The sequence below is a fragment of the Gopherus flavomarginatus genome, chromosome 18, assembly GCF_025201925.1.
Source record: "Gopherus flavomarginatus isolate rGopFla2 chromosome 18, rGopFla2.mat.asm, whole genome shotgun sequence".
Lineage (NCBI taxonomy): Eukaryota > Metazoa > Chordata > Testudines > Testudinidae > Gopherus > Gopherus flavomarginatus.
Genome location: NC_066634.1, coordinates 19,302,911 through 19,328,181, shown reverse-complemented (window position 1 = coordinate 19,328,181; position 25,271 = coordinate 19,302,911). Strand labels below are relative to the sequence as shown.

Below are 25,271 nucleotides of genomic sequence, written 5' to 3'. Positions count from 1 at the left end.
AACATTTGGAGAAGCCCTCCATAGGCAAATCTTGCCCCTAGTAGACACAGGTTTATGTCATCAACTTGAATGAACGAAGCATTAATATCATCCCCAATCATAAGCTCCTTAGGCAATAACTTCCTTACAGCAGCTATAACTTCATGTTTAACATCATTCCATTCAAGATGGATTCTGGCTAAAGGCACACGTACAGTAAACTCATAGAGGATTACAATATCCATCCTCTTATTTGGTAAATGATCTTCCTCTTTGACAAGATCTGCTTTAACGAGAGTGATGTTAGAAGCTGTAATTTGCCCTAAGCAGCTTTTCCCATTGACTTTTACATTCTCTGCGCAAGTTATGGGGTTCCCTTCACCTGCACTCCCAGTAAAAGCATTTACATAAAAGGTGGCAGCGTTGGGGTAAATTTGGTTACACGCAGACAACTGCTTAGAGTCAAACAACCTACCAACATTGTTACAAACTGGGTAGATTCTATCCCCATCTCTGTTGGTGAGAGGAGCTGGCTTTCCAGGATGACACAGTTCCTGTTGTTCTTTCATTCTCTTGAGTTGGAGCTTAGGGCTACGTCTACACTACAGGATAAATTCAAATTAGCTTAAACCGATTTTATAAAACAGATATTATAAAGTCGATTGTGCGTGTCCACACTAGGCACATTAATTCGGTGGTGTGCGTCCATGGTCTGAGGCTAGCGTCGATTTCTGGAGCGGTGCACTGTGGGTAGCTACTGTAAAATAATGAGGCCAATAACATCGATTTGCGTCCACACTAACCCTAATCCGATATAGTAATATCGATTTTAGCATTACTCCTCTCGTTTTGTAGGAGTACAGAAATCGATTTACAGAGCCCTTTAAATTGATATAAAGAGCAGTGTAGTGTGGACGGGTGCAGCGTTAAATCGATTTAACGCTCTTAAAAATTGGTTTAACAGCGTAGTGTAGACCAGGCCTAAGTCTGTCCACGTCTGCCTTAGCCTCCAGTTCCTGCTCTCGAAGATCTGCCATTCTTTGTGCATGTTCCAAACACAGGCATTTTCTTCCAGCAGCTTCTCCGTCCAGATCAGCTAGTTTTTGCTCTTGTTCAAGTTCTAACTGCTGGTTTCTCACTACAAGCATTTTCGCTGGGTCTGCTTCTTTAACACTGGCAAACAGGGTGACCAGATGGTCCGATTTTATAGGGACAGTCCCGATATTTGAGGCTTTTTCTTATGTAGGCTCCTATTACCCCCCACCCCATCCCGATTTTTCACACTCGCTATCTGATCACCCTACTGGCAATTAACAGATGTTTCTGTTCCTGCTTTGGGGCCTTTTTCTTAAAAGACCCCCCTCTCTGTACGCACAATTCTCCCAGGCTTTGTCTGTCAGGATCTCGATCACGGGTCACTCACTGTAACTGATTTTTAACCCTTAAACTCTCCAATGTCAAAATTAAATGTTGACAAGTGTGTGGTTCTGATCCAAAACCCCAGATAGCCTGTGGTAACAAGGACTGGTGCCCACATCGGGGTGAAGGGCTAGGATTGCCCAGGCAACTGTCAGTCGGGCTCATTAACTTGTCTATGCCCCCTCCACAGCCAGAGCTTCTCGTCCATCCAGCCACAGATCCTCCCCCACTTCCTCACCCCACGGTATCCCAGGACTTCGGGTGGAGTCACCAATGTCCTTGGCTCCCTACATGAATCGAGTCTCAGAAAATCCACTGTTGGCGCTGGTTCAAATCTGCAAGTGACTCGTGTCCCAGGCTGCAGGGGAAGAGGAAACCTCCCAGGGCCTCTGCCAAGCTGAACATACAAGTTGAGACCACAGCTAGTAGAAACTAAGCCCTGGCTCCACCTCTAGCGCTCAGACCCACCAGCCAGAGAGCTGGGAAAGGATTCCCCATAGTAGTTCAGAGTCCTCCCTGTCTAGCACCCCACGTCCAGCAGCCATTGGGGATATTTGCTAAGAGCAGACAAGATCCCTCCCCCCGCCACCCTCCTGGTCTCCTCCCCCACCATCAACCTCCTGGTCCCCTCCTCTTCCCACTCCCCATCAGCCTCATCGTCCCTTCCCCTCCCCTCCCCTCCCATTGACCTCATAGTCCCCACCTGTCCCATCAACCTCATCATCCCTCCCCCCTCCATCAACCTCAACATCCCTTCGCCCCCCCAGCATCAGCCTCATTGTCCCTTCCCCTCCTATTGACCTCATGGTCCCCACCTGTCCCATCAACCTCATCTCTCCCCGCCACATCAGCCTCATCATCCCTTCCCCTGCCCCCTACCCCAGCATCAGCCTCATGGGCCCCTCCCCTCCCATCGATCTCATGGTCCCCACCTGTCCCAACAACCTCATCATCCCCCACCCCATCAACCTCATCATCCTGTCCGTCCCTGCCCCCCATCAGCCTCCTTGTCTCCCCTCCCCCCCCCCGACATCAGCCTCATTGTCCCCTCCCCACCATTTCCGAGGGTTGGGTTTGGCTTTGAAAAGACAGAGGTAAAACAAAATCTTGTATGTGCATCTGTCCCTGTCCCCCCCGGGCTGTCTCGTGGGTGGGTCTGAACCCTGACCCTTCAGCACCATCACCCAGACTGCGGGCACTGGCATGTCAGGACTAGCTGTTATCTCGGAGGGGAGAAGTGCTGGGTACACAGACTGGCCAGGGTGCCCAACCCAGCTGTCTCTCTTCCCCACCCTGAAGGAGGGGGCTCCTGCCCATGTGGTGCTCCTAGGGGAAATGGGACGCTGGCAGAGGGGGAAGCCTGGGCCCAGGGGTTCCCAGCGCAGTATCTGGTGGGGGTGCAAGCCTGGCCTGGGAATGTTCCCTGGTTCTGGCACTGCGCACATTTCCCATAGGAGCCCCCTGTAGCTCAGGCCTGGGCCCCATGGGAAGTGTTTGCGGCAGGTGTGAATTTAAAGTGACCCACTCAGACGGCGCCATCCCTGGGGATGCTCTTCGTGCCCAACCAGCTCTCATCAACAGTCGGTTTCAACATGCTTTCCAAAGCAGGTCGCTGTCATTATCCCCAGGTGGGGAAACTGAGGCACCGAGGGGCAAAGTGACTTGCCCAGGGTAACACAGCAGGCCAGTGGCAGAGCCAGGAACAGGCCTGAGTCTATCCATGAGGCTACGCTGAGCACGTCATCTGATTTTAACCAGCCTAGTTGGCCGCAGCAACACTGCGACAAAGGGGCCATATACCCAGAGAACTCCCTCCCCGTCCAGCATGGTAACAGCTCTGCCAGTTATCCCAGTATAACTGCCCTCGCCCTAGCAGGGCTGGAGGGCTTTCACTACACTGGGAAGAATTTCAGGTGTACACAAGCCCTGAGCTCACGTCCCTGGGGAAGAGGGTTGAGCTAAACCCATCCCAGGTGCTCCTACCTCAGTGTCGGGGGTGGGGGGGGGGCAGGGGACAGACTCCGCAAGGGCCATTCTGGGCCATTTCCCCAGCCAGGCAGAGCTAGTTACACCTGTAGAACTAGTCGGACTCTCCCACGTAGACAAGGGTCAGCCACACGGGAAGGGAATTTCCTGGGACAAAGCAAAGGCCCAAGGGGTGCGTTCAGCTGAACAGCAAAGATCTGCTGCAAACATTGGATGGGGGAGCGTAGGTCACAAGAATTCCTTTTAATGGAGTGAGAGAGACAAACCAAATATACTGACACAACCCCCCCAACACCTCTCCGCACCCCCCAGCCCCCCTTCCACGCCCTCCTCTCCGCACCCCCCCACACCTCCAGCCCACAGAGGCACACACGGGGGACTCGGACTGGGAGCTAGAGCTGCCCCACTGGGGAGGTGGATTCCTTCCAACCCCCTTTCACGGATGCTTATCACCACCAGACCCAGCACAGCTGCAGCCTCCCCGTGCACCGCAAACGCACAATGGGGAGGCGGAGCCCCCCACCCCCAAGGCCTGGGCGAACTTTCAGACAACAGCAGTTCTAATAACCTTAGCACAGGGCTTCTCAACCTTTGATCTCCAAGCTCCTCGCCAGGGTAGGAGCACCCTCCCATTTCGCCCAGGGCCAGATGGAGGCCCGGAGGGGGCGTTGCTTCCCCAGGGTTGGGCGGCTGGGCAAGGCCCAGTGGCAAAGAGAACTGGATTCCATGGGGACTGATCCCCCCTCAACCCCAGTTCTGCCAGGGCTGTTGGTGAGAGGCAGACAGAGCACCAGCCATACCCAGGGCAGTGCCCCCTGGTCCCCAGTTCTGCCAGGGCTGTTGGTGAGAGGCAGACAGAGCACCAGCCATACCCAGGGCAGTGCCCCCTGGTCCCCAGTTCTGCCAGGGCTGTTGGTGAGAGGCAGACAGAGCACCAGCCATACCCAGGGCAGTGCCCCCTGGCCCCCAGTTCTGCCAGGGCTGTTGGTGAGAGGCAGACAGAGCACCAGCCATACCCAGGGCAGTGCCCCCGGCCCCCAGTTCTGCCAGGGCTGTTGGTGAGAGGCAGACAGAGCACCAGCCATGCCCAGGGCAGTGCCCCCGGCCCCCAGTTCTGCCAGGGCTGTTGGTGAGAGGCAGACAGAGCACCAGCCATACCCAGGGCAGTGCCCCCGGCCCCCAGTTCTGCCAGGGCTGTTGGTGAGAGGCAGACAGAGCACCAGCCATACCCAGGGCAGTGCCCCCTGGCCCCCAGATTTGCCAGGGCTGTTGATGAGAGGCAGAGAGAGTGGCAGGATGCCAGCCATGCCCAGGGAGGTGCCTGGTGAGTTTGCCCTGCTGGGGGAGGCTGACAAGCACTGGGTGACTGCTCCGCAGGGGCGACCCACAGGCTCTCCCTGCCCTTTGAGTGCCCAGGGGCCGGGGAACGCTGGGGAGAGCTGAGCTCTGCTCCATTGCCAAAGGAAATGCCCCCTCCCCCACTTTGCAGGCAGCCAAGATGAAAGCGAAAGTGCTGCTCCCTGGGAGCAGAGCAAACACCCCGGGGGCCTCTGCCACCCAGAGGAGAAAGGGCTTCTGCAAGCCGGTGCCCACCTGTCCTGAAGCCAGCAGATTGACACCCACGTGCCAGGCCTGAGTACAGGACTTTGCCCTGCTCTGCCAGCAGGCTCCGCAGTGGCCTTGAGCACCTGGCTCCGCAGAGGCCTAGAGCAGAGCCCAGACCTGGGAAGAAGGGTGGAGGGAGGAGGCTTCTCCAGGCACTGACTGCGTCAGGATCCAGCACAGGCTAGTTTATGGTGATGCCAGCTGACAGCCTGGCCGCACGCCAAGCTACAGCCCAGCTAGCCACGGCTCCCTGTCAGCCCAGCCACGCTCCTGGCCCTCACCTTTTGAAGCCACTTACCCCAGGAATCCCGACAGGAGAGCGGGCACTGGTGTACGTGGCCATGCAATGGGGAAGGCACCAGTGGACCAAACTTGTGTTTGGCACTGACCCACTGAGCCCTGCACCCCCTAGCCAATACAGAGCCCCCCGAACTCCCTCGCACACCCCCCAGCCAGAACACAGCCCCCCCGAAGTCCCCTCCCACATGTCAGCCAGCACACAGCCCCCCCAGACTCCCTTCCGCACACTCCAGCCAGCACACAGCCCCCCTGAACGCTGCTCCCGCACCCCCAGCCAGCACACAGCCCCCCTGAACTCCCTCCCATGCACCCCGGCCAGCACACAGCCCCCCTGAACCAGCCTCCCGCAACCCCAGCCAGCACACAGCCCCCCTGAACTCCCTCCCACGCACCCCAGCCAGCACATAGCCCCCCCTGAACCCACCTCCCGCACTCCCAGCCAGCACACAGCCCCCCGAACTCCCCTCCTGCACTCCCTAGCCAGCACACAGCCCCCCTGAACCCACCTCCCGCACCCCCAGCCAGCACACAGCCCTCCCAAACTCCCTTCCGCACACTCCAGCCAGCACACAGCCCCCCTGAACTCCCTCCCACGCACCCCGGCCAACACATAGCCCCTCCTGAACCCACCTCCCGCACCCCCAGCCAGCACACAGCCCCCCGAACTCCCCTCCTGCACCCCCTAGCCAGCACACAGCCCCCCTGAACCCACCTCCCGCACCTCCAGCCAGCACACAGCCCCCCCAAACTCCCTTCCGCACACTCCAGCCAGCACATAGCCCCCCTGATCCCCGCTTCCGCACCCCCCAGCCAGCACATAGCCCCCCTGAACTTCCTCCCGCATCCTCAGCAGCACACAGCCCCCCCCGATCCCCGCTCCCGCACACAGACCCCGAACTGCCCTCCCACACACCCCAGGCCAACACAGCCCCTCTCAACCCCAACCAAAACAGAGCCCCCCGCAGGTCCAGACCGGCACAGCGCCCCGCGGGGCGCCCCCAGCTCGACACCGTAACCCGATCCGGGGCTGGACGTGCCCCGGTGCCGCCCCCTCCCCGGGCTGCGGCAGCCACACGGACCGTGCCCGGGCGCGAGCCCCGAGGACGCGCTGGCACGGGGGGGGGGGCTCCCGGGCACCCCGAGCCCTGGGCGGCTGCAACCCCCCGCCCGGTCCCCCGGGAGCCCAGCGCGGGTGTGGCCCTGCGGCGGTCCCCGCTGCCCCAAACTCTGCCCCGAGCAGCGGTACCTGGGTCTGCATCGCCCCCCTGAGAGCGGCCCCCACAGCCGGGCCCCCCGCGTCCGCCTCGGCAGGTGGCCACCCCGCGCCGCCGCTCGCCACCATCCCTTTGACCGCTGGGGCTGGGCGAGCAGCTCCGGGAACTCCTGGGCAACAGGCCAGCCCCGGCCCCGCCCTCCCTGGGGGCAGGGCGGGGAGCAGCCGGGGCTGTACCTAACCCACAGAGCTGGAAGGGACCCTGAAAAATCACCCAGTCCAGTCACCAAGCGCTGATTTTGCCCTAGGTCCCTAAGTGGCCCCCTTAGGAAGTGAACTCAAGGCGCTGGGTTTAGCAGGGTAATGCACAAATCACTGAGCTATTCCTCCCCCAATGGCACGTTTAGTCTTGAGAACAGAAGATTGAGGGGGTCCTGCTAACAGGCTTTAAATATGGGGCAGGGAGCCACCTACATGGAGACACCCAGGGCTATGCAGCAGAGAGCAGCCAGCACTGAGCCACCTGGGCTATGGGGCGGGACGGGTGCAGAGCTGCCCACCCTGCGCTGAGTCGGGCTATGGGGTGGGAAGGGTGCGGAGCTGCCCACACTGAGCTGCGTGGAGCTATGGGCTGGGACGGGTGCGGAGCTGCCCACACTGAGCTGCGTCGGGCTATGGGGTGGGACGGGTGCAGAGCTGCCCACACTGAGCTGCGTCGGGCTATGGGGTGGGACGGGTGCGGAGCTGCCCACACTGAGCTGCGTCGGGCTATGGGGTGGGACGGGTGCGGAGCTGCCCACACTGAGCTGAGTCGGGCTATGGGGTGGGACGGGTGCGGAGCTGCCCACACTGAGCTGCGTCGGGCTATGGGGTGGGACGGGTGCGGAGCTGCCCACACTGAGCTGCGTCGGGCTATGGGGTGGGACGGGTGCGGAGCTGCCCACACTGAGCTGCGTCGGGCTGTGGGGTGGGACGGGTGCGGAGCTGCCCACACTGAGCTGCGTCGGGCTGTGGGGTGGGACGGGTGCGGAGCTGCCCACACTGAGCTGCGTCGGGCTGTGGGGTGGGACGGGTGCGGAGCTGCCCACACTGAGCTGCGTCGGGCTGTGGGGTGGGACGGGTGCGGAGCTGCCCACACTGAGCTGCGTCGGGCTGTGGGGTGGGACGGGTGCGGAGCTGCCCACACTGAGCTGCGTCGGGCTGTGGGGTGGGACGGGTGCGGAGCTGCCCACACTGAGCTGCGTCGGGCTGTGGGGTGGGACGGGTGCGGAGCTGCCCACACTGAGCTGCGTCGGGCTGTGGGGTGGGACGGGTGCGGAGCTGCTCACACTGAGCTGCGTCGGGCTGTGGGGTGGGACGGGTGCGGAGCTGCCCACACTGAGCTGCGTCGGACTATGGGGTGGGACAGGTGCAGAGCTGCCCACACTGAGCTGTGTGGAGCTATGGGGTGGGACGGGTGCGGAGCTGCCCCCACGGAGCTGCGTTGGGCTATGGGGTGGGACGGGTGCGGAGCTGCCCACACTGAGCTGCGTCGGGCTATGGGGTGGGACGGGTGCGGAGCTGCCCCCACGGAGCTGCGTCGGGCTATGGGGTGGGACGGGTGCGGAGCTGCCCCCACGGAGCTGCGTCGGGCTATGGGGTGGGAAGGGTGCGGAGCTGCCCACACTGAGCTGCGTTGGGCTATGGGGCGGGACGGGTGCAGAGCTGCCCACACTGAGCTGAGTCGGGCTATGGGGTGGGACGGGTGCAGAGCTGCCCACACTGAGCTGCGTCGGGCTATGGGGTGGGACTGGTGCGGAGCTGCCCACACTGAGCTGCGTTGGTGCAGGGTGCAGAGCTGCCCGCACGGAGCCACCCGGGTTATGGGGCTCCTGCAGAATGGTGTGAGCATGCACACAAACACACACATATGCATGGACACAGTTGTATGCTCATATGGACATGCCCAGGGTGCACACACAAACACGCCACATGCTCATGTACACACACCTGCACCCAGACACCCTCCTCCCCCTCCCCAGGAGCTGGATGCAGCTGCTGTGGGAGGCTGGGTCCTGCCAATGCCCTGCCCCTGAGCCAGGCTGTCTCCAGCCCCTCTCACCTCCCCCTTGTGTGGGTGTTTGTTGAGGCGAGGGAGTGTAGGGCCCATCGCTGGTACCTGAGCCCTGCAGATGGGAATGTGCTACATGCCCCTGGAGGGGAGAAGCCTCACTGGCCCCAATGCAGCCCCCAGCCGGGCCAGGCTCAGCTGCCCCCAGATCCAAAGGGGCCCTTGATTTGGGGTGCAGGCAGCTGGGACCTTGGCTGATTTTGCAGAGTCCTCTCCCCACGCTCGGGTGCCCACATCCCCGGGGCAGGCTGGACCAGCCCTGAATTCCTCACAAGGGAGGGTCGGAGCCAGAGTCTGAGCCCCGGGTGTGCACACAGGCGTGATAAGATCTGCAGAACCTTGGTGTCCTTTCTGTTTTACAACAAGGCGCCATCTCTTAGGAACGCTTGGCTCAAAGAATCCCAGATTGGGACCGCTCCCCTCTCAGAGCTAGAGCAGCCCTGGCTCCCAGTCCCCCCACTCTAACCAGCAGACTCACTTCGCTCTCAGAGCTGAGGCCAGAACCCAAAAGTCCTGGCTCTGAGCCCTCCTCCTTTAACCAACTGACCCCACTTCCCTAAGCCAAGAAAGGAGCCTTGTTGTCCTGATTCCAGGTCTCTGCCTGCTCTAACCACTAGACCCCACACCCCTCCCAGAGCTAGGTAGGGACCCCCCTGCACCTTTAGGGCACAGCCATTGAGTCAGCCTGTGGATTTTAGAGCACTCAGAAAACCCAGCTGGTGAACAGTAAGGAGCCTAGAGTAGGATGGGCCCTTCCCAGCCCCTTCATTCCCCTTTCCCTGGAGCTAAGACTGTGTCTAAACCAGGGCTGGATCTAGGCACCAGCAAAACAAGCAGGTGCTTGGGGCAGCACAATTGCAGGGGGCGGCATCTGGGACATCCTTTTTTTTTAAACTCACTTCCTCCCCTCTCACAATCCTGCAGAAGCAGAGCCACGGAGCAGCTGGGGATCCAGCATGGGAGCTGAGGACCCACAGGGCCCTGGGAGCTGTAGTTCCTTGGCCAGCTCCCTGCCTAGACAGCCAGCCCTAGAGCAGGGAAAGAACTATGTTTCCCAGCAATCTCTTGGCAGCTATCAACAGGAAAGGAAGGGGTAGGGAGTGAGGTAGCTGAGCCATGCTGCAGCTTGCTATGAGTCGAAAGAGGTGGCACTGTGAATGGGGAACAAGTGTGCCCAAGGAGTAGAAGGCTTTGCCCCAGATATCTCCTTCAGAAGACTTCCCCAGACTGGATTAGGGATACTGGTGTGACCTCACCTTGCAGCCCCCAAAGAAGGAATTGGGTGGTGTAAATGGACCGTGCCCCTCTCTCTCTGAAGGCTAGCAAGGGAGGTACGTGGATCCCACTAGAATTGTGGGAATGAAAATGAAAAGTAAGGGTGGGGAGGCTCTGGACCTGGGCCGCTTTAGACACAGTACCAGGCACGCAGGAGGATTTCCACTTCTGAGCCATGGAAGCAGAAATTGACTTTTCCTTTCCAGATTTAGCGAATATTCAGAAAGGGAATCTAGCACCTGCCTTCCAGATTTGAACACCCTCAAAACTCAGGAGCGCTCAAGCTCAATTTGGGCAGCTGTTACTTCATTTCTCCCAAATCAAATATACTGATCCACTGTAACTTGCTGTAGAAAAAGTAGGATAAAATTGAGCAAGAAATGCTTCCCAGTGGTTATTAGGACTGGAATTGCTATTTTCAACAGCCATTGCCTTTTTGTTTGTTTAAAAGGAAGACAGTGATATTGCATTGGCAAATTCCCCATAGAAAGAAGGAGTGGAACAAAAGAATAACAAAGGCACCTCAACTTTTCCTCATTTCTGGAGGATGGTCTTATAACATGCATCCAGATCTCCTCCAATCACACAAGCTGAAAATTGTTCCACTTTACTGCAGCTCTGTAACCGTATGGGAATCAATCCTGTCTGTGTTCTGTGCACATCCAAAATTCCTGTTGAATGACCTGCCCTGGGAGCGAGTTACCAGTGACCCAGGGCTGGGGCGGCAGGAGGGTGCAGGTTGGGGGAAGAGCCCAGGGCTGGGGCAGCAGGGGGGGGTGTGGGAGAAAGAGGGGAGCCCAGTGCTGGGGCAGCTAGAGGTGTGGGTGGGGGGGGAGAACTTAGGGCTGGGGCAGCAGGGGAGTGCGGGAGGGAGCCCAGGGCTGGGGTTGGGGGCAGCCAAAATTTTTTTTGCTTGGGGCAGCAAAAAACCTAGAGCCGGCCCTGGTCTAAACTGCCACTTTCGGCACTAAAACTTTAGTCATGCAGGGGTGTAAGAAAACAGTACAGACAGCACTTTATCACCAGAAGCCGTGCTCCCACCGATAGAGCTACCCCTCCTCCTTTGGGGTGGTTATTTTTTATCACCAGAGAGGTCTCCCCCGGCAATAAAGCGTGGCTACACTGGCCAGGTCACAGCGCTGCCACAGATGCACTGTAACATAGGCAGTGTAGACAGGCACCGAAGCAGGCCCCATGTCTGCGCCCTTCACTCGGGGCAGGCAGTGCTCCAGGCTCTGCTTCCCACCCAGGGCCTGCCGGGGCTCCCAGCTGAGCCTGCGGGGCAGGCAGGGCAGGCTCCAGGCACCAGCTTAGCAAGCAGGTGCTTGGGGTGGCCACTCCGGAGAGGGGCGGCACGTACGGCTATTCGGCGGTAATTCGGCGGAGGGTCCCTTACTCCCGCTTGGAGCGAAGGACCTCCCGCTGAATTGCCGCAGATTACGATCATGGCTTTTTTTTTTTTTTGGCTGCTTGGGGCGGCAATACCCCTGGAGCCAGCCCTGGGGGCAGGAACTCCCCTTGTTCTGACTTGCTCCCATGCTTGGAGGTTACAGCTCAGAGGCCAGCAAAGCTCTCTGGGGAAACAGAGCGAACCTGTTTTCCAGCCCAAACCCGGGGATTGAACATTGAAAACTGCCATGTCTCCCCTTGTTTGTGTCCAACTGGCACTATTGCAGACCCCCACACACACCCCAGCCCTGTGGGGCTCAACACCCCAGGGTGCCCCTTGGAGGCCTCTAGACAGAGGGGAAGCCAGGTAAACCCTCTGCAGCTCCCTGCCTGGCTCAGATACCAGCTGTGCCCAGGCCAGCAATGAGCAGTGCACCTGTTGTGCCTGGTGCCACGCAGGTCCAGAGGCTGGGAGCCCTGCCCGGAGGCTGCCCCCAGCAGCAGGACAGGAGCCATGCTGGCATGGCACTGGGACCCTGGGGGGCAGGGAGCCCGTGAGTCACATCCCCAAACTCCGGAGGCGCCGGCTGAGACCAGGAAATGACCCCCAGGCCGGAGGGCTGCAGACGGCAGGAAACGGGTCTGGCTCCCTCTGCGCTGAACTGGCAACCCAGGCAGGAGCGGGGGAGGGGGCAGCATGTGCGGCCCCTGATCGCAGCACACAGGGCCTGGGCGGCAGGGTCTGGCAGCAGGTCAGAGCTCATGTCCACGAGAGGAAGGACTGGGGTCTGGCAGCTTAAGAAAGAGCTGGGAGCCAGGACTCCTGAGTTCTACTCTCAGCTCTGGGAGGGGAGTGAGATCTAGTGGTCAGAGCAGGGGAGTGGGAGCCAGGACTCCTGGTTCTGTCTCCAGCTTTGGGAGGGGAGTGGGTCTAGCGTACATCTACACTGCAAAAATAACCTCGCAGCAATGAGTCCTAGCGCCCAGGTCAATTTACTCAGGCTCCAGGGCTAAAAATAGCCATGTAGACTCTGAGCCCCTTCCACCTCCCTGGGAGTCGGACTACGCTGCTGTTCTTGTCCTCACAGTCCGAGCCCCGCGAGCTGGGGTCTGATTCACGGCTGCAGCGTTTGTTCTTTGCAATGTAGACGTGCCCTGATGGCAGGACAGGGGGCAGGGACAGGACTCTGGGTCTTCCCCCACCCCTGCCCATTTGCCTTGCTTTGCAATCTGCATCAACCCTCTGCCTGCCCCTCTTTGCATCAGGGACAGGAGTTAAGGCTTCGGACCCGCTCCCTCAGGGCACCCTAGCACCTCTGCTGAAAGGTGCCTAGCAGGGCTTGGATTGTTGGGCCTGCTGGGGGCTGAGAGCCCCTGGCTGGGGGACAAGGAGCTGTTCCTCACCCAGAGCCTGCAGGGAGCCCAGCCGTCTGCCGGTTCTTATTGCCACACCAGTTGGCAGCTTCCTGAGCGGGTCTGGACCACCCCTCCCCGACCGGTGGGGCAGGGGCACCCGCTCCTGCCATCAGGCTGGCAGGCGCATAGATGCCCCAGGACACCCACCACTTTCCAGCCATGCAGGAGATAAAGGAGACCCCTGCCCTGTGGAGTTGACAATGGGGGGTTGGGGGTGGGGCAGGGCACGGGGAATGGGAGTGGCTCTGGGGACAGTGAAAGGCGCAGATTAGACACCGGCCAGAACTGGGAAGGCCCCCTTGGGGGAGGGACTGTCTGCCGTGTGTTTGTACAGCACCTAGCGCCATGGGGGAGGGGACTGATTTGAGGCTCCTGGAGGCTACAGTATCACAGATCATAATTCAAATGTGCTCCCCCCATCCCTCTGCTCCCTGCCCAATCCCCCTACATACACACACACGCCCCAGTCACCTTCGCACCCCCAAGCACACCAGGCAGGAGCGGCTACTCGGGGATGACAGACAGGAGGAGCTGAGGCTGGTGCAGAAGCAAGGCCTGCAGGATGGCCCCTGGCCAAGCCCAGGGACAGAGACCTTGTGGGGCATCCACGGAGAGGGGGGCAGACAGTGCATTTGAACGGGGTTATATCCATATAGTAATTACCAGCAGCCAAAGCCCATGTCCCTGGAAGCTCTGCTCCCACGGCAGGGCGATGAGGAGTTCCCCTCTGCACAGCGTCAGAGCAAAATGCTGCAGAATCTGGCCAGGTTGCATGGGGAGGAGAACTGAGGAAACACTGGGGTCTAGTGGTTAGAGCAGGGGGATGGGAGCCAGGACTCCTAGGTTCTCTCCCTGGCGCTAGCAGTGGCTGGCCTTCTAGAGCCACAAGATTGGCAGATGCCAGGTTTCCTGACTCTGCCTCTGTCCTGCAGCAGGGGCCTGGGTAAGTCCCAGAGCCTGAGGCTCCCTGGGGTCAAATTGCACTCTGGTGCTGGAGGGGGATGGGAAAAGTTGGCGGAGCAGGGGGCAGAGAGACAATAGAGAGGGGTAGTTGGTGGGGGCAGAGTGGGGGGGCAACAGCAACAGAGGCATGGGGGGATGGGTGACAGGTGGGAAGAGGGAGAAGAGGGATGTGGGGGATGGGGCAGCTGTGGGGGTGGGGTGGGCCGGGGGGGCTGGACGGGCACAGGGCAATATGGGGGTATGTGCAGTCCAGCAGACGCATAGATGGGGGAGGACCCATTTTCCCTTCCCGGGGACCCAGTCCCACTGGGCCCCGCCCCAGGGGTGTGGCACCAAGACAAGGCCAGTAGGTCCAGCCCGGCCCCACCCCGCAGGGACAAGCCTGAGATCAGGGACCCCAAGGCAGGGCTGGCTGCTGCCGGGGCTTGTGCCCATCTGCCCTGCCAGGGGAACCCTGCTTGGACCACACCAGGACCAGGGACTCGCCAGGATGGGGAAGGCAGCAGCTGGGCAGAGACTTGGCTCATTCCCATCCACTTGGCACCGACAATTCCAGCTGGCTCCGGCTCCCCAGCTGGCCGGGCACATACCCAGCTCCGGCTGCCCCAGCTGGCAGGGCACATACCCAGCACTGGCTCCGGCTCCCCAGCCGGCCGGGCACATACACAGCTCCGGCTGCCCCAGCTGGCAGGGCACGTACCCAGCGCTGGCTCCGGCTCCCCAGCCGGCCGGGCACATACACAGCTCCGGCTGCCCCAGCTGGCAGGGCACGTACCCAGCACTGGCTCCGGCTCCCCCAGCTGGCAGGGCATGCACCTGGCACCAGCACTGCAGTGGCTCAATGACCCTGACATACCACACAGCCTGCCCCAGCCCTGTGGCTCCCTGCTGTGAGGCTCACAGACACACAGAATCCTGCAGGAGCAGTGGGGTCTAGTGGTTAGAGCAGGGAGCTAAGCCACAGGAGTCCAGGGTTCTGATTCCTGGCTTAGTCCCTGACCTGCTGTGAGACACTGGGCAGCTTAGCGTGACCAAATGTCCCAATTTTATAGGGACAGTCCCAATTTTGGGTTTTTTTTTCTTATATAGGCTACTATTACCCCCCCCCATCCCGTCCTGATTTTTCACACTTGCTGTCTGGTCACCTTAGGGCAGCTCCCTTCCCCTCCCCGTGCCTCAGTTTCTTCCCTGCAATGGGATCGGTCCTGCCTGGCCTCTGGGGATATTGATGAAGCGCTTTGGGCCCCCGGGCTGGCGGGAGTGAGAGCCGGACAGGGGCAGGAGGTGGGGCGGATGGGGGTGGCGGCGGATGGGAGCGGGAGCCTGGCACCCCCCCCCCGCCCTTACCGTGCTCTGAAGGGGACTCGGGGGCTCACTCCATCTCCTGGCTGCCGGGACCCAGCCGCACTGGCCAGTGGCTCCGCAGCGAGCTGGACGCCTGGAGGAGATGGACGGTGGCGGGGGGGTTTCCTGAGAGGAAGCCCCTCCCTGTGGCCCTGGCTGGACACCTCCCACGCCGCAGCAGGGTAATCACCGTTCCTGGGCTGGGGGGGGGAAGGGGGGCGCCGGTGTCTGTCTGGAGAGGGGGTCCCGTCCCGAACCCCCCCCCCGCCCCGCCCCAGGAGAGCGTCAGCACAGGGCGCTAGGGGGCGCTGCTGGGGGGCTGGCTTCGGTGCAGGTCTGCGGAGCTGGAGACCGGGCTCCCGGGGGCAGAGCTGACGTCAGGCCCGAGGCGCGCTGCTCCTGGGCGGCGGCGAACGGGACCCAAAGGCGCTGCCCAGGGCAGGGCTGGAGCAACCCCAGGGCATCCTCTGTGGTGCTGCCAGACACGGACCTGCAGCTCCCCCACCCCAGCCACTGCCCCCTTGGGGCCATCCCCACCCAGGGTCCCTTCATGTGCCAGAGGGGAGCAGCAACAGGGCCGGGGGGTCCTGGCACAGAATCCCGGCCAGAAACCTCTCCAGCTCCATCCTCAGACCAGTTCGAGTCTGTGCCCCCTGCCAGGGCCGCCCAGGGGGCAAGTGGGGCAGTTTGCCCGGGCCCCACAAGAATATAATATTCTATAGTTTTGCAACTTTTTTTTATGGAAGGGGCCCCCAAAATTGCTTTGCTCCAGGCCTCCTGAATCCTCTGGGCAGCCCTGCTCCCTGCTCCTGCTGGGAGGCTGGTCCTGACCCACCCCCTCCGTGGGGTGACACCGATTCCTGGCCAGCTGATCCCAGCTGTGCTGGTGCCAACACTGTCTTTGCGCTTCACTAGCTCTGTGCCCACCCTGGTGTTCACCCCCCACTCCGGGCAGCCTGCACTGCCAGCCAAAGAGTCCAGCTGTGCCCATCTCCTGCTCTCTGATATGGTCGTGACCGAGTCCCGAGGAGCCCAGCCCTGCCCCAGGACCCCGCTGTGCTCGGCGCTGAACAAACCTAGGACAAAGGTGCTCATGGTGCCTGAACAGACCCAGCAGCCCATCCCGGCACCTGCGCCAGTCTGAACCCCTCATCTTTGAACCTGGGTAGCCAGTTGGGCACACGGGGTCCAGAGGAGGCGTTGTAGCCTGACTGAGGGTGTGCTGATAATATTAATTTGGATAAGAGGGGAATTTAATTTATTAATTTAATTTTATTTTATTTTAATATTATTATTATATCATTAATTAGTATCGGTTTAGGCTTGCCAATTTGTTTGATTAGAAGATAAAAGTTTTTGTTCTGAATTAGGCTTTACAGAATTTATAAAGGACCCTCAGGGGTCTAACAGGAAGCTCACACTGAGACAGATATAACCTTAAAGATTTTTTATTAAAATTAATAATAGTAAATGGTAAAATACTTTAGAGTTACAAAGTTATAATTGCATTACTGCTATTTAAAAGATACAGATGATAATATAGTATTATATGCAACAAAGCTTTGGCTAATCTACTTACACCCTTTTCTGATAACCTGGTGATAAGAGACACAGGAACGGCCTTGTGGTTTAGGTTTTTTAATTTTTGAGCGAGGGATGCAGTGCTTAGAAAATGCTAAGAGCTATTAAAGTTGACTAGGGTTTACCTGACTGGCTTAAATTTAAATTGAAACCTAATAAACAAACTAAGAATAAAACTTAGGGAAACCAAACTTAGCCTAGTTTCCTTGAAATTTAAAGTTTCAGAAGAACAAGTACAGCCTACAAATAGTAGCAGTTATTGTAGATAGATAGAGTGGAGGAAGTAAGTTAGAAATGGAGAATGAGAAATGGAGATACTTTATTAAGGTGAGTTACCTTTTTTATAGGGCAAATGCAGGACATTTTTTCTTTTATGTCCAAATTTTATTTTTTACCCACAGAAATGTTCGGGTACGCTCACCTCAGAGGCTAATATGTATGTGCGCATTGATGACAGGTATGTACACACATCAGGGTTTTGTGGGGTACTTGTTAAGTCTGTGGGAACCCCCCCATACCATTTTTTCCCATTCATTGGTTTAGATAAAAGGTTATAGACATAGGCCTGGGTCAGGCTGAACCGAGTTTCCCGTTTAAAGCCAAGAAGCCAGCTCTTCGCTCTGGGTGCCTCATCCCCAACAGACAGCGCTTCCTGGCTGGGCAGGGAACTCCCAAGGAAACCCGCGTCTCCTTGGCTGCAGTGTCATTCACTGACGGGCCTGGGAGGGACCGCCTGCTTTGGTGCCGAGCGTGGGCCTGACCTGGGCGCCCGCGCATGGCTGAGTTTGTCTGGGATTCTGGGTCTCCAGCCCCAGCTCCCGGCCCCTGGCCGTTAGGTTTGTATGAGGCTGGTTTTGCAGTGCACTCTGTGATTGTCTTTGCTGTATTTTGCTAGGCAGCGCTTTGGTGAAGGGAGCCATGCAGGGCACTAGCTTGTAGGGGGTGGTTGGTGGAGGTTGTCAGGCGGGTCTGCGGCTTGGGGGAGACCCGGCCTGTGTCCTCTCGCCGGATCTGAGCTGTCCAGCCTCCTTCTCCTGGGGGCCTGGCTGCCTCAGGGTCATGGAGCTACAGAGCCTTTGGGCCGGAGGGCCCAGTGCGAGCCCCGCCAGCGCAGCAGGGACTGAGGGGTGGCCCCGTCGGTAGGTGCAGGCATTGGCTGGGATCCCTTAGACTAGTCGGTGAGCCCTGTAGGGGCGCGAATGTGCGGGCGGCCAGGCCTGCTGTGCTGCATAGTTGGGGAACACGGTTGCTGGGGATCTGTGTGGCACCTCCCGGCTACGGCTGTGAGCAAAGGGCAAAGATGCCACGGCCACCGCGGGGGGCCTTATGTGGGGATGAGGGTCTCAGCCCACGTGTCCCAGGCCCAGCAGTGAGGCCAAGACCAGCTGGGCCCTTGAGAGCGACCAACCCTGGACCAATCCCAGATTGGGCAGGGACATGTGGGCGGGTCCAGGGGCATGGGGAGCTCCGAGGCTGGGCTGTTCAGCGGGGATGGGGAGCTCTAGGGCTGGACTGTGGAGGGATGGGGAGCTCCAGGACTGGGCCATGGGTGGGATGGGAAGCTCCAGGGCTGGGTTGGGTTGCCAGTTTTGGTTGGATATATTCCTGGAGGTTTCATCACATGACATAATCTTTAATTCCTGGAGACTCCAGGCCAGTCCTGGAGCGTTGGCAATCCTAGGGCTGGGCCATGCAGGGAAAAGGGGGGCGAGAGGGAGGCAGGGGGGACAGGGAGCTCCAAGGCTGGGCAATTCGGGTGAGGGGGGAAGCGTGGTGCAGGGAGCTCCAGGGCTGAGCCATGTGGGAAGAGGGGCGCAGGAGGCATGAGGAGTTCCAGGACTGGGTTGTGAGGGGAGGAGGGGGCAAGGAGCACCAGGACTGGGCAATGCAGAGGGTGGGGAGGGGAGTGCAGGGAGCTGCAGGGCTGGGTTGGGAGCTCCAGAGCTGAGTTGTGGGGGAGCGGGGGGGGGGGGGCAGGGAGCTGCAGCGCTGGGCTGTGCAGGAGGGCAGGGATGTGGGGAGCTCCAGGGCTGGGTTGAGGGGGGTGCGGGGAGCTCCAGAGCTGGGTTGTGGTGGGCAGGGGAGCAGGGAGCTGCAGCACTGGGTTGTGGGGTGAGGGGGTCTGTGGCAGATTAGCCATTGGGCCAACAGAGCCCATGCTCAGGGGCCACGGCCAGTTGGGGGACCCCACAAAAATGGGTGCTCCCCACCCCGACTCAATTTCCCTAGCAGGAGCACGTGTGGGGGGGTGTCAGGCAGAAGGGGTGGGGAAGGGCCCCCTCTTGCTCTGGCCCAGGACCCCACAAAGGCTTTACTCCCCCTCTGGGCGAGGGGGCAGGGCAGGCCATGGGGAGACCCAGACCGTTAGCAGAGCCCTGGAGAGAAGCCCTGCTCATATGCAAATTATTTACTGACATGCAAATTAGCTCACTGAAATAATGTAGCGAACAAGTGGCAGGTGTCTGTCGAGGCACCAGCGACACCTCGTTCCTGGCCCTCTGCTGCCCCCCTGTGGCCTTCCCCAGCGCGGACAGCGCAGCTGGGTGCCCTGGGTCTGACACTCCCTTTGGGGCGGGCAGGGGAGCAGAGTGGGGCGACTGGCAGGGGTGGGGCGACTGGCAGGGGTGGGTGAGTGGGGAGACTGGCAGAGTGGGTCAGGCAGGGGAGCTTGCAGGCAAGTGGGGGGGCTGGCAGACTGAGGTAGGCAAGGGACTGGCAATGGGGCTGGCAGTGGGGCTGGGGGGCTGGCAGCCTGGGGGTGGGGCAGGGAATCTGGCAGCCTGAGGGAGGCCAGGATCTTCCTCAGGTCCCCCTCACTGGGGCCCCATGCAGTGGCAGGGTCCCCTCTCCCCTCTGTGTGCTGCTCCCAGGCCTAGCTAGAGGGGACCAAGAGTCTGCCAGGGTATGGCAGGCTGGCTGGGCCCCTCACTCTCACCCTGTGCAATGGGGGAGGGCTAGGCCAAGGGGCCTGCTCCGGGCAGTGGGTGGTGTTGGGAGGACACTGGGCTAGGACCCTGTTCTGAGTGTTTCCCTTCTCGAACCCCACTCAGCCCCATTTCCTGAACTATATAGAAATTGTATGTTTGTAGGTGATTCATTGAGCCTGACGGTTGTCTGCACCCACCCTGGAGCCCTGGGCACCATCTGCCCTGCCGGAGCTTCCTGCACCTTCTACCCCAAGCCAGCATTGCCAGAGCCCTCCCTGGCACCATCTTCCTGACTAGCCCCCCGACCCCGAGCACCATCTACCCTGTCAGAGCCTTGCAAGTAGCTGAGCGCGTTTCTGTTCCAGCCAGGGAGCGGGGCTGCAGTGCATGACCCAGGCTGGGCTGCTCGCGGCCCAGGCACCGACGCACCAGAAACAGGGTGTTCTTGTGTGCGTGTTGGGGGGAGCGTTTGTGGGGCAGGAGGGAGTGTCCCAGGCTGTTCCCTCCTAGAAACAGGGGTTTCTCGAGATTCCACATCCAGCTTTGGAACAAACTGATACATCCAACAGGCACTAGGCCCAGATGGAATCACCCAGGAGTTCGGAGGGAACTCCAGTCCGGGGTGTGTAACCTATCGCTTAAATCAGCCTCTGGACCACAGAACTGGAGGATTGACAATTTTTAAAAAAGGCTCCAGAATGATCCTGGCAATTACAAGCCTAACTTCAGTACCAGGCAAACTGGCTGAAACTACAGTAAAGAACACATAGAAAATCATGATATGCTGGGGAAGAGTCAACAGGGCTTTTGTAAAGGGAAATCACGTCTCACCAATCCATTTGAATTTTTTGAGGGAGTCAATATACATGAGGACAAGGGTGATCTGGTGGCTAGAGTTTACTTGGACTTTCAGAAAGCCTTTGACAATGTCCCTCATGAAAGGCTCATAAGCAAAGTCAGCTGTCATGAGATAAGAGGGAAAGTCTTCTCATGCATCAGTAAGTGCTTAAAAGATAGGAAACAAAGAGTAGGAATAAATGATGAGTTTTCAGAATGGAGAGAGGTAAATAGTGGTGTCCCTCGGGTCTGTACAAGGACCGATCTTATTCAACATATTCATAAATGATCTGGGAAAAGGGGTGAACATTGAAGTGGCAAAATTTGCCGATGATACAGAGTTACTCTAGATAGTTAAGTTCCAGGCAGACTGAGAAAGGTTACAAAAGGATCTCTCAATAAGTACAAAGTGATGCCCACTGGAAAACATAATCCCAACTCTACATACGCAAGGATGGAGTGTTAATTAGTTGTTTCCACTCAAGAAAGACCTTGGACCCATAGTTTCCTGAACACATCTGCCCAGTGCGCAGCAGCACTCCAGAATGATACCAGTGTTAGGAACCAGTAGGAAAGGGATAGATAATATGACCAAAAATATCGTCATGACACTATATAAATCCATGGTACGCCCACATCTTGAATACTGCATGCAGTTCTGATTGCCCCATCTCAAGATATATTAGAAAAGAATTGGAAAAGGTTCAAATAAGGGCAACAAAAATTATTATGGGGCATGGAACAGCTTCTACATAAGGAGAAATTAAAAAGACTGGGGACTGTTCTGCTTGGAAAAGAGACGACTAAGGAGGGATACGGTAGAAGTCTACAAAATCATGACTGGTGTGGAGACAGTGAATACGGAAATATTATTTACCCCTTCACATACACTCAGTGGTTTGAGCATTGGCCTACTAAACCCAAGGTTGTGAGTTCAATCCTCACCTCTTCTCACCCGCCCTCCGAGGTCTCACCCCTGACCTTCCTATTCCCACCCCTACTCCACCCTCCCCACCCCACTCTGTCCCCTTCCCCCAGCACCTCCCTCCTGCTGCTGAGCATCTGATTGGTGGTGACTGGCGGGGCCCACTGAACAGCTGATCCATGGGTGGTTGCTGGGTGCTGAGTTATGGGCGGGTGCTCCAGCTATGCAGCCTACTGTCCCCCTTTCCGGAAGCTGATTTGTACCCCCAAGTTTCACCTCACTTGAAAACGACTTGCTTACAAAATCAGACATCAAAATATTGAAGTGTCACAGCCACGCAGTTACTGAGCAATCGCTGACTTTCTCATATCATTATAAAATAAACTGACTGGAATTAAATATTGTGCTCACTTTTCAGTGTATCATATCTAGAGCAATACAAACAAGTCATTGCCTGTATGAAATCTGAGTCTGTACTGACTTCGCTGGTACTTTTTTGAAGCCTTTTGTAAAACTAGACCAATATCTAGATGAGTTGACGTACCTCGCGGAAGACCTCAGCATACCTCCAGGGCTACGCCTACCCCTGGCATCCCACCCAGCACTTCCACAGTGGGGCTTTCACAAAGAAACCCCCAGCCTCCGCACAAAGCCCCAAGTGTTGGCGATTGCCCCAGGCTCGGAGGGGTCTGCTCCAGGAGCTCATTCCTGTCGCTCTTACAGCACCACCTTATTTCAAACCTAGATTTGTTTTGCGCCATCAGCTCTGGGTCTGCCGTTGGCTGCTGTTCGCAGAGCTCTCTGCTCTCCGAATCCTGCTCCCCAGGGCAGTGCTGGTAGGCTGGGTGCCTCTGACCCTTCTCTGGGACAAACTACCCAGGTCAAGCGCCTTCAGCCTCATCCAGCCCTCACATCCTTCCTGTAGCTCTTCTCCAGTTTATCAGTGCCTTGTCTGACGTGTGACCACCAAAGCCGGACGCAGGATCCAGTGATGGTCTCACCAGTGCTGTATCAGCCCTGCTCCTGCTAGCCACCCCTGCTCATCCACCGCAGCTCATCCACCCACGACTCCCGCGTCTTTTGCAGAGTCCCTGCTTCCCAGGACACTGCCTCCACCCTGGACATGTGGCTAACACCCTTTGTCCTTTGATTATGACCTTGCTGTTGGCTTTTAAACCTGTTTGGTCCCAGGGCACCTGCAGCCCAGGTGATCCCGATCACTCCGTGAGATGGAACTGTCCTCACCACCCCGCACCACTCTGCGTGTCCCTCGTAACCTCACCAGCAGCCATTAGATACTGTCTTCCAGAACATTGATAAAGCTCCTGACTTGTGTCGGGCCAGGAGCAGAGCCCTGCAGGACCCCACCAGACATGCCCCAGGGGTGATGGCTCCCCATTCCCAGATACTCTTTGCTCTCTCCCTGAGTCAGGGTTCGAGCCCATCTGTGTGGGCAACCCTGGCTTTGTAGAGTGAGAATGCTCTCCCGGATGGGTGCGTGGGACCCAGGCTGGCTCTGTTCTGCCCACTGGCTGGCCAGGGCTCCCCTGCCATTATTTGGCCAGTGGCGGGTGTCAGCCTGGGGAAGCACCGGGGCACACAATGGGCCTGTGTGTCATAGATGCCCAGTGCGGTCATTATCTCCGCAGTGCTGCTCAGCATGAGGAAACCAGCCAGAGGGATTTTATTTACTGCTCAGGCACTTGGCATACAATAGCCCCAGCTGTTGGCTCGCCAGCCCCAAACAAGGGCACCAGTCAGTGGGGCATAGCCAGCCTGAGGCCAGAACAGCTCCCTGGTCCTCTGCCCTGGCTCCCAGACGGATGGAGTCGCGTCAGCCTGAGATGGGGGAGATGCGGCTTGGGGGAATTAAGCCACCCCTTGGCAGTGCCAGGGACATCCTGCAGGGATGGGTGCTGCCGGGGGACCCTGTACAGGATGGGCACTGCCAAGGGGGCTCATTCTGCCAGGGAGGAATCCTGTGGGGATGGTACTCAGGCAGCTGGGATCTGCATCTCCAGGTCCTGTAGTTAGCTGGATCCTGGCCTCATGCTGCAAATCTACTCTGCTTTCTTCACCCACTGCCCTGTCATGCCTGAGGCCTGGTCTACACTACAAAGTTAAGTTGACATGTGCCACGTTAGGTCGAGTTAATAATGTATGTGTCTACACTTCCTCATCCCTTCCACCGACCTAAAGGGCTTGTAAAGTTGACGTCCGTACTCCACCTCCACGAGAGGTGTAGCGCTTCAGTAGACATCTGTCAGGGCTAAATCCCCACTCTGTCACCCTGAGTGCAGAAGAGGGGCCCACCAGGATTCTAAAAATTTATACTGGCCACTCCAGGCTTGTATTAAACTCCCCAGGTTACAGCTTCTCTCTGACCTTGGCTTGGTAAACGCTGCCACCACCCAAATGCAAAAAACCCCTTGGCCCTAGGAAGGAGCACTTGGGAATTCGTCCCTGTGAGGTACCCTCCAGCCCTTTATCCCCCTCCGGGGAAGAGCAGAGAAAGAAAACAAAGGAAATTAGCTGTTGCTCCCAGCTAATCAAACATGCACAAACCTCTTCAGACATGAAAAATCAGTCCTGTTCTTAAAAAAGGTAAATTTTATTAAAAACAAAAAAGAAGAAAATACATCTGGAACTTAGGCTTTTGCTAGATTTTTAAAGAGCAATTCCAAAAAATTAAGCACCCAAAATAGCTTTCTTGAGGGTTCAGCTTAAAGGTTACAAGCAAACAAAAGCATCTTGGGTTAGTACAGAGGAGACAGGAGAGCCGCAAGCCAAAATAAAGAAATAATCCTGATCGCATCTATCTAAATATTTCCTGCCTTCTAATGATTTCTTCTAGGTATGGAAGGGGTGGAGTGGGGGTGGGGGCAGGAGGGGGAGGGGGTCTAGCACCCATGGGAAAAGAGAGGAAGTCAGAGCCTATTGGCCCAGGAATCCTCCCTTGAGATTTCTAAGAAGCTCTCATGGAGACACTCTGCAATGCTTTGCAGAAGGTTTCTGGGAAGGGCTGCCTTATTTCATCCACCACAGTAGGACACTTTCCCACCCCACTCCAGTATTAACACTTCTGGCATCATTGCAGCACAAGGACCAGGTCTGTACCCAGACTCTTGCAGCTAGGGTGACCAGACAGCAAGTGTGAAAAATGAGGACAGAGAGTGTGTGTGGGGGGGGGGGGGGGGCGCGGGGGGGAGGGGGTAATAGGAGGCTATATAAGAAAAAAGACCCAAAAATCGGGACATCTGGTACCCTACTTGCAGCATCTGCTCTCTTTTCACCTCTCTTACCCTCAGGAGAGTGATGTCACATAGGGTCACCTGGGAAAAACTTGAAATGCTAGCCCTTAAACTGCAAGCAATTTGATAAACAATCCCCTGTTTGGCGAATTCTGGGTCATACAACCACGCTTTCCCAAGCATGCCCTGGTTGTGGTTGGAAGGGATCACTGTGTATTACAGCCAGCATTTAAAAGGTGTGTGGGGGGGGCACACAACACTTTCTGTTCATCTCCCTTCCACCCCAACCTGGTGCCGCTTTCGTAACAATCTAACTCAGGGGTAGGCAACCTATGGCACGTGTGCCGAAGGTGGCACTCACACTGCCCCGGTCCTGGCCAGCGGTCTGGGGGGTTCTGCATTTTAATTTAATTTTAAATGAAGTTTCTTAAACATTTTAAAAACCTTATTTACTTTACATGCAACAATAGTTTAGTTCTATATTATAGACTTATAGAAAGAGACCTTCTAAAAACATGAAAATGTATTACTGGCACGCGAAACCTTAAATTAGAGTGAATAAATGAAGACTCGGCCCACCACTTCTGAAAGGTTGCTGACCCCTGATCTAACTGTTTGTGGGGCTTTCCACTGGTGCCTGTCCTCAAGAACCATCCTGGTTGCTATGGGAAAGGGGGTTGTGCTGATGTTGCAACCATTGATCCCAAGGATGTCTTAACAAAAGCTGCAGCAAAAGACCTCCTGCCCCTGC

At 57.8% G+C, this 25,271-nt stretch overlaps 1 protein-coding gene across 3 annotated transcripts in view; it reads right to left on the bottom strand.

Moving 5' to 3' along the window:
- Window positions 1-15,124, bottom strand: part of EXOC3L2 (exocyst complex component 3 like 2) — a 60,240-nt gene extending 45,116 nt beyond the window's left edge. The window contains exon 1 of one of the 3 annotated variants that reach the window (XM_050927781.1): window positions 15,003-15,124. The gene's annotated coding sequence lies outside the window, so the exon portion shown is untranslated. Of the gene's footprint in view, window positions 1-454; window positions 543-4,977; window positions 5,137-15,002 lie in introns of those variants that run through there. The other 2 variants (XM_050927780.1, XM_050927782.1) reach the window with 2 other exon arrangements.
- Between the last annotated feature and the right edge of the window lie 10,147 nt (window positions 15,125-25,271).